Source organism: Cariama cristata, unplaced genomic scaffold (genome assembly GCF_000690535.1).
Source record: "Cariama cristata isolate BGI_N322 unplaced genomic scaffold, ASM69053v1 scaffold1174, whole genome shotgun sequence".
NCBI lineage: Eukaryota > Metazoa > Chordata > Aves > Cariamiformes > Cariamidae > Cariama > Cariama cristata.
In genome coordinates this window covers 39194-47455 of record NW_009613262.1, presented here as the reverse complement: position 1 = coordinate 47455, position 8262 = coordinate 39194, and positions in this window count along the sequence as shown.

Here is an 8262-nt window from a genome sequence, read left to right as displayed (position 1 = left end):
TTTTCTGTTGGTTAATATTTAAGCTGTGGGTGTCTTCAGATTCAAAAGCCGACTTAGAAGTTAGCTGAAATCACTTTTCATGAAGGCACTGCCAAAAACATCGCTTGTGAGCAAACTTCAAATACAATTCTGTTTGTTTATTGTAAGAAGTAATTGTTGCCATGCATGTTTTGAAAACACTGCGCAAAATAGGTGCACATTTCTTTTAAAAGAGCACATTACGTGGAAGGTTCTGATACTGCTGCTGTGTAACACACAGTTCACTACAGAAGATACTGAAGCTGTATGTGTTGGTTCACATTGAAAGAAACAGATTTGTTCTCTGTGTTGCTTGGGATTTGGATATCAAGTGGGAAGTTCCAAATTTGCAGAGAGATGAAAATAGGTTTTTAAAAGAAATCCAGCAATGAAAGGTTGGTTATTTCTCATGTTTGTTGCTAAAACACAGTCCTCTCCCCCTCACCTTTTGCATTGACAAATCTAAGGAGTTGATTGCTTTTATGTTTAAATTTGCCCAAATGTTGCTATTGGCTGACATGTCAGTATGGATGTTTGCATTACATTGTTTTTTAAGAAATGATCAGGTTCATCACCTTCAAGAAAAGTAGGCGTAATCTAATTGGCATTGCATAGTATGTCACAAACTATTTTTCAGGGCACTGCAAGACGTTGCTAAAACTGAGTGCTATGTTAAAAAAAATTTCAGGTCTTGTATAAACATTACAACCTATATTGGAGTTCAAGTATCAGGTGGGCATCTGTGAAAATATCAAGTGTATCTCAAAATACTGGACTGCTGTTTTGAGTGAATTATATTCTTCTGTCCCTTTATCCTTTTTGATGAGAACAAAAACAGTGGGGTTATGAAATGTACAAGCTGTCTAAATACAATGCAGTCAAATAAATGGTTAAGTTGTTTATCTATTTCCTTTTGAATGGGAATGTTCTAATGATTGTTTTGCTTTGTCCACAAAATACGAATACATGCTTATTCTTGAGAGAGAAATGGAAAAATTTTTACAAGGGAGTTGTTTATTGCTATGTGATTTTCATTTCCATGCCTGTGTTGGAAGCATCTTGACTAGCATTTATATGAACATCAGTGTCATAGCTGAACTATCAGACTTGAACATTAGACTATTAGGCTTGACATAAGGGAAAAATTTTTCACAATGAGGGTGGTGAAGCACTGGAACGGGTTACCCAGAGAGCTGGTGGAAGCCCCATCTCTGGAGGCATTCAAGGTCAGGCTGGATGGGGCTCTGAGCAACCTTATCTAGTTGGAGATGTCCCTGCTCACCGCAGGGGGGTTGGACTCGATGACCTCTAAAGGTCCCTTCCAGCCCAAATGATTCTATGATTCTATGAACTAAAATGGATCCATTTATCATGTCTATTGAGTTATTACTAATGCAGGCATTCTAGACTTTCCTGGGAGATGAGCAGGTTTTTTATTTCAGCTGTCATAAACAAGAATTGAGAACTGCTTGCAGCCCTTGCAACGCTGAGAACTCTCTCTTAAAAGCATATAGGGGAGCCTGTGGATTTTTAAAATCCTTTGTGCTTTATTCCCTCCCCAGTTACATTTAGGCTTCTAAAACTTTCTGAGAATTTACCAGCAAGTGTTGTGCCTGTTTGGCTGTGTGTTTGTCAGAGGTGTGCAGATGACTGAGAGTTGGAACCAACTTCTGCTAGAAATTGCTGGTCACCTGCCAGCAGCTCTGAGTCTTCTGTTCTTCCAGCTTCTTTTCTGATTCCTTACAGCTAGGGTATCTAAATACTAGACTTTGTTATGAATTAAGGCTTCACAGATGTTTTACCACATCTTACACTTCTTTCTATTTGTCCTGGTAGTAGGAACTGTTGTACGTAAATGGAAATTTCTTTCCAACTTCAGGAACAGAATGCTGAGTGGTACATGTAACTTTTTACCCAGTCATGAACCAGTGATGAACAGCCTTGCTTTTTTTTGCACTCCTCCGATTCCTCCAAGTATTGAATTCTGTGCAAGATAAGGGTTAAATTATTTTTGTTGTCTTGCACTGCAGTGTATTTATAGCCCTAGTATATCTAGTTAGTATGCGTGGGCTAAAATAGATTTGGAGAAGCCTAATGTTTCTTTTAATGTGAAACTATAAGAAGTATTTTTCTCGCAGCTAGTCCGGGCTATACAGGACTGGTTAGATAATATTTTTAGGAGTGAGTGGTTTATGTGCAATGCACGCTTTAAAAATCTGTATTTTCTTTAAATATGCAGTGGAGAGGGATCCAGAGCTATGACTTCTACAGGGAAAAGAGAAATGTCTGTAGGTCTGCAGCAAGGTTTTTGGTAAAGAAGTGGAGGTTTTTCTCCATCTATTGCTGTCTGACTCCCTATGGGGAAGACAGGACCGTGACTACACTTCGCTCTTGATCATTGCTCTTCATTGGAAGGCTCAAGGGTAAGGTAAAAAAGAGTGAAATTCAAAGGAGTTTAGAATAGATGAGGTATTGATCTTCTTAACTTGATGTTCTCCACAGGAGGACAATCCCCCTTCAATGAAGTCTGTGAGCCCTCTGCAAAGGAAAGCATGGATGCCTGCAGTTTCTGTGGATTTGAGGAGAGACTGAACAAATCCTTGAAAGACAGATCTGTTGAGAGGTGCTAAGTGTACAACCCGTATGAGGCTCAGGAAGCTTCCAGAGCTGAAAAGCCTCAACAGCTGGGAGACCACTGGGCAAAGCGTCACCCACTATGTATACTTGCCCCGTCCTTCCTTTTCCCAAGCCATCTCCTTGTGGCAGCTCTTCCTCTATTCCCATTTTATGGCCCATACTTGAGATGAGAGACTGGACTGGATGGACTCTTGGTCTGAGCCAGGGCACCAGCGTAGGACGGAGCGATGCTGCCACAGGCAGGGAACTGGCCGGCTCGCAGGGGCGGCTTTCCATCTTGGCAGGCGTTAGAGCCTGAAAAGCCTCTTGATTTGTAGACTTTGGATCCGGGGCTCTGTAGGACAAGTGATGCTTTTGTTCAGTAATATTCCTTTGCTCTAATACCATGCCAGGAAAACTGCCCTGGGGTTAAACAGAGTTTTCTATGCATTTTCCTGCCAGGCCAGGGGTCTTTCCTCCTGCACAGTCAGAGGTGAGTGCAATACCCTCTTACAACTAAGAAGTGCTTTCTGACCTTGGATTTTTCTAAAATGTGCTTCGCTAAATGATGATCAGTTCTTGCACCTTGCTAGGATCACATTTGGTGCTGAAATAACAATTGTTTTCTTACTTCCTTCACTGAACATCTGTTATCGTTTAGAAAACAGCTAAATAAAAGAAACATCCCCTCTGTCTCACTGCCAGCAATCCCTATTGATCTTTCTTCAGCTACATAAGATAGGAAAAGGTCAAATCCAATGGGTGATTTATGATCTGCACAGTCCACTGCCAAAGCTCGAGGGCAGGTCACTGTGTGCTTTTGTCACATATATTTGTATTGCCCGTAGGCCTTAGGTTGATGATTCCTTCATTATAGGTGATTGAGTAGGAAATGAGAGATCTTCTTGGTTTTAAAAAACCTGAGTAGAAACAAGAATGTACTGAAAAGTTTTAATAACACTTTTTCGGAAATTTTAAGGTCCCTGGGACACACACACACACACACATGACCTCTCAGAGTCAGCTTTAACAAAATCTCAGTATTTGACTTCCTCGTAAGCAGGGATGGAGAATGATTCCCTGAATTTTTAGCCATTGCCTTGCAGATGGCTGGAACGTGTAATTTTCAGGTGGGAGACAGGGATTTAAATTCCACCTCTGCACTGACAAGAAGTTCCATCCTGGACCTAAGAAATTATCCCAACAATCAAAACTGAACCCAAAGAGCAACAAAAAAAATTTTCCAAAATGTTTTTTTGAACTTCTCTGATGGAGATTTTTCCTATTTTTTGCACCAACTAATGCCTCGAGTTTTAGGGTTTTCTTTAAAAGACAAAAAAAAAAAAAAGATGCAAAAGTAGGAAAAACCATTTAAGCTGAAGCGAACGCTTCTCTCCAGATGCCGGAGAGTGGGAGAAGCTGATAAACAGGAGGTAGTGGCTAAAGATGTAATAGGGCAGCTTAATAGTAACTGGTTTCTACTTTCTTGTTTCTGTCTTGTAATAAGATACAAACAAAAAAATGAAGCAGCAGGTGGTAAAATACCAATACAGATGAAGGTTGAGAAAGTAGGTGACTGAGCAGCTTCGCTAAGGTGAGAAAGGTAAGAAAGCTTAAAGCAAAGCTAAAGTTGTTGCTGGTATTATAAAGGAAGGGACAAAAACTGTTCGCCATGCAACCCCCTTCCAGGTAGGACTTTGAAAATACATGTTCTGTCCACGTGAACGCACTCCTTTCCAGGAGTAATTTAGAGCAGACAACTAATTGAATGCTCTCGTGTTGCCACGGCTCCCTCCCGAGGGATGGTTGCACTGGAAAAGGCTCTTAGTCTAAATCAAAATTAGGCTTTAATATTGGAAAGAACAAACAAATGAGCCCTCTGAGTTTGATGCATTTGATGAAAGCAGTTGATGTGTCACTTCTGAATTGCGCTAAGTGTGCTTCAACCTCATTGACTCAAAGCGTAAGGGCTTGCTGGAGGAGCTAATTATATTAAGAAGAAAACCAGCTGCTCTTCAGCCAAATTAAGGATGTCCTTCTTTCTCATCTCCTTTCTCCACGCAGCCCCATGCTGATCTGGGGGTCCGGCAGCTTTCCAGGGAATGAATGGCAGTTTCAGGTGTGCAAAGCTGCCTTTGCCTCGTTAAGGGCTTGCACCATCCATGGCTAATGCTGCTGTTCAGTGATACAATTTGCCAGAAAATATGCTTATTTCTCCCCCTCCCCATTTTTTACGCAGATGACTCGATCCAGAAGCCTTTCGGTTGCCTTAGGTCCGAAGTCTCAGTTGTGCAGCTCTAAACCGAGCTTGTTGGGGATGAGTGAGCTGGGCTGTCTGAAAATGTAAACAGCCTCAAAAAAGTAAATAAATTGGAAAGTGGTTCAAGCCACAAATGGCTGTCGGAGTCCTTTTCTGCAAATAGCAGAGATTTTTATCTTGCTATCTGGAAGTGACATTCAAAAAATTGCTCTCTTGGGGCCGGAAAAGAAGTTCTTCATTACAGAAAACAGGGCTGGATATGATTAAAAAGAGAAAGTGTTCTCCTTGGGGTTTTTTTGTTCTATTGAAGTGAAAATTGAAAAGCTGGCAATCTCTGGGCTGTCTCAAACAGTTTCATATAGAAGCTGGCAAATGTAATATGTAGAAGGCATCTACATAGGTCCTACCTTGCGTTGGGAAAGTTAAGAGACTGCTATATAGTCTCAGTATACTCAAATACCTTATCAAAATATGCCAAGAATACATTTATTCAAATGTAAAACTTCAATGTTTTGGCTCTGTCTGTGTAGAAATAGCTTTTCTATCTCTCAACAGGAATTCTGTAGTTCTCTGTGAGATTGTTTTGCAGTAAACTATGCGTTCTTGGAAAGTCCTTCGGAAGAAGTGCGCTCTGAAAACTTTTCCAGTATCAAAATCCCAGGAACATTTTGAAACCTACAGAAAGAAGTCTTTCTTTCTCAGGTCCTGGAAGTGACTTCTGTTTTCTTTTCTCACCAGTTAAGGAGCTTAGTAAATACTTCCAAGCGTGGAAATAAAAATCAAAGATTTGGAAAAACATTTATAAAATATCTTTTTAAAGATCTTTTGCCAGCTTCAGCCTTCTCCCACTCCTGTTTGAGATTTGCAAACTTTTAGTTTTCAACCTGTTCTAACATTGAAAGTGCATCGCTGTGAGTAAGTTTTCTTTGGTAAATAGTTTCCAGGGAGATTTAAATTTCTTTAAGCTGCAATTGCCGATCCTTGAAATTCAAAGATAATTTTCTGAGGTTTTCTTCAATTGTGTCCAGCCCCAGAACTCTCTTGTGTTTAGTGTGCATGAGAAATCTAACAGTATTACTGGGGCTTTTTTACACTGAGTTGTTTCCAAAGCATTCCCTGTTGTCTTACAGTGCTTTTGGAAGCTCTCCCTGATGCCGCACAGGACAGCGTTCCTGCAGATAAGGCAGAGCCACCTCACCCACGTGCAAAGAGCGTGGTACAGTTGCGCGTTCACTTGGATGCAGTCAGCGTCGGACAACTGTTTTAAGGCAGGTTAGGAAAGAGCTGCGGTCCACAGACAGGGAAAAAAAGAGGAAAAAGAGGCAGGAGAGTCTGACTGTGCTGGCAACCTTTGGGTACACAAATTCTGGAAATCAGAACTGCTGCTTCTTCGGTGGCGAGTGCTGTCATCGTACCTTGGAGTAGGTGAATTGTCTGAGTTACGTACAGACGGGTGGCTTGGGATACACCGAGGGTGTGTATCCCCAGGAGACCTGCAATTTTCATCCTCTGCCCTGCTCTCCTCTCTGTACAAGAAGGAATGACTTCAACTAGCGTTAGCCTGCTTGAAACACCAGATCATATGTTGGTGGGGGAAATGCGTGAAAACACAGAAAGCGAGGATTTGGGTTGAGAGTTGCCCTTTATCGGTGCTTAGTTATTACAGGAGGCTGATCTCATGGACTTGCGCCAAAGCAGTTTTTGTAGCCACGGGGATTAATCCTTAAAGCTGGTCCTGACACAGGATGGGGCCTCTGGCTCCTGTGACTCAGAAGAGGCTTGAGGGGTAGACTGCCTCGGTTCACCAAACAGAACCCAATTTTTTTCTTTAAAATTAAGACCCTAGGGAAAAATGGTGAACCGCAGTAAGTTAGAGCTAATAAAACAGTAATAAAGCAAACCATCCTTTAGCGGTCACCTGAAATAGCAGCTACATCAGAAGCTATCTCAGCCTGGGCAGCTCTCTGAAACCTTTCCAGAAAGGGCAATTGCCTTTGTTAGCATTTCTAAAGTCCTGCTGCCCATCACAGCCCTCCTGGCTGTAACCCTGCCGTGGGACGCGGCTCTCCCCTACCCAACACTGATAGCAGGAGGACCCCCTGGCCATGAAACTACAGTCACCATCGTATCCCTGGGTATTTTGACTATTTTCCCCATTTCTTGCTGTCGTTCATCAAGAGGTTTCACCAAGGTGCCTGCAGACCCGGGCAGTGAAGGCATTGAAGCAAGTATGGGGAACAGTGTTGATTTAAAAGCCAGCATGAAAAAGTGTGTGAAGGTGAATAAAAAGGAGAGTTTAGTGGGTTATTTTCACCATACGTGTTATCAGGTGTAGATAAATGTGCAGATCCTCTTAATGGGAAGTCAAATCTCCTTTGGAAATCTGCTAGTTTCCTAGTAGGTTTGGCAAGCTGAATGTCATCCCCAAAACTCGTGTGTCACGGTGCTGCCCTAACCGAGGCCAGCTTGCCCCTACGCACACATGGATTTAAGCAGTGAATGAAAGCTAAAACCACCTTTCCTAAACCACAGGTTATGCATGATTTAAATGGGGCCCACTTTTCCATAGACCAGCCCAACTTGCTTAGAAATGAATAGAAAAGTATTGGTTTTTTTAATTTAAAGGCTAAGGGAAAGTTGTAGTTTTCGGACATAGCGAGACGTAGTGTTCTCGGACATAGCGTTCACTGGTCTCTGACTGCTTGGCTTACTGCAGATGTATGAGTGAATTTTTAAACTGTTCTTTGTCATGGGCTTAGGTGTTTAGTTTGGTTGATTTAGTCTTGTCTGACTCCTCTGACCACAAGCGCCCCGGGCGCAGTTTGGCTGTAAACACCTGGACACGGGGCTGGGGGCTTCAGACTTCTCCACGTCCTTGCTCTGAATTCATGATGATCACTCAGACATCTCAGGATACGGACCCCGTACAAAGGATTTGTCTTTTCAAGAGAAACGTTTCATTCAGAGTGGCCAGTTTTTGCTCCATGTTAACATCTGGGTACCTTCTGAAGACAAAATTTACCGCAGCTCAAGATTCTTCCCCTTGTCAAAGGCTCTGTAAAGCTTCCAACTGCTTTACAGTCTGCTGGCTCCCACGGCTGTGCCCCACATTGCTCTTTATCTAGTTCAACAAGTATTACCAGGCTGCTTTCCGAAGATCTGGCGTATCTATGGTGCGTCTGGATTCTCCTGGGAGTTTGCTCCACCGCTGCCTGCGTGATCCAGCTCGTATCTGTTAGGTGAATAATCTGCGGCAGCAGCGGTTGGGGCTTGCTGGTGTGACTGATAAGAGCTTTACATAGAAATAAGGCAAGAGAAAGTTGCGATACACAAGTCTAATCTCTCTGCTTGTTTTTTTAATAGGAAAT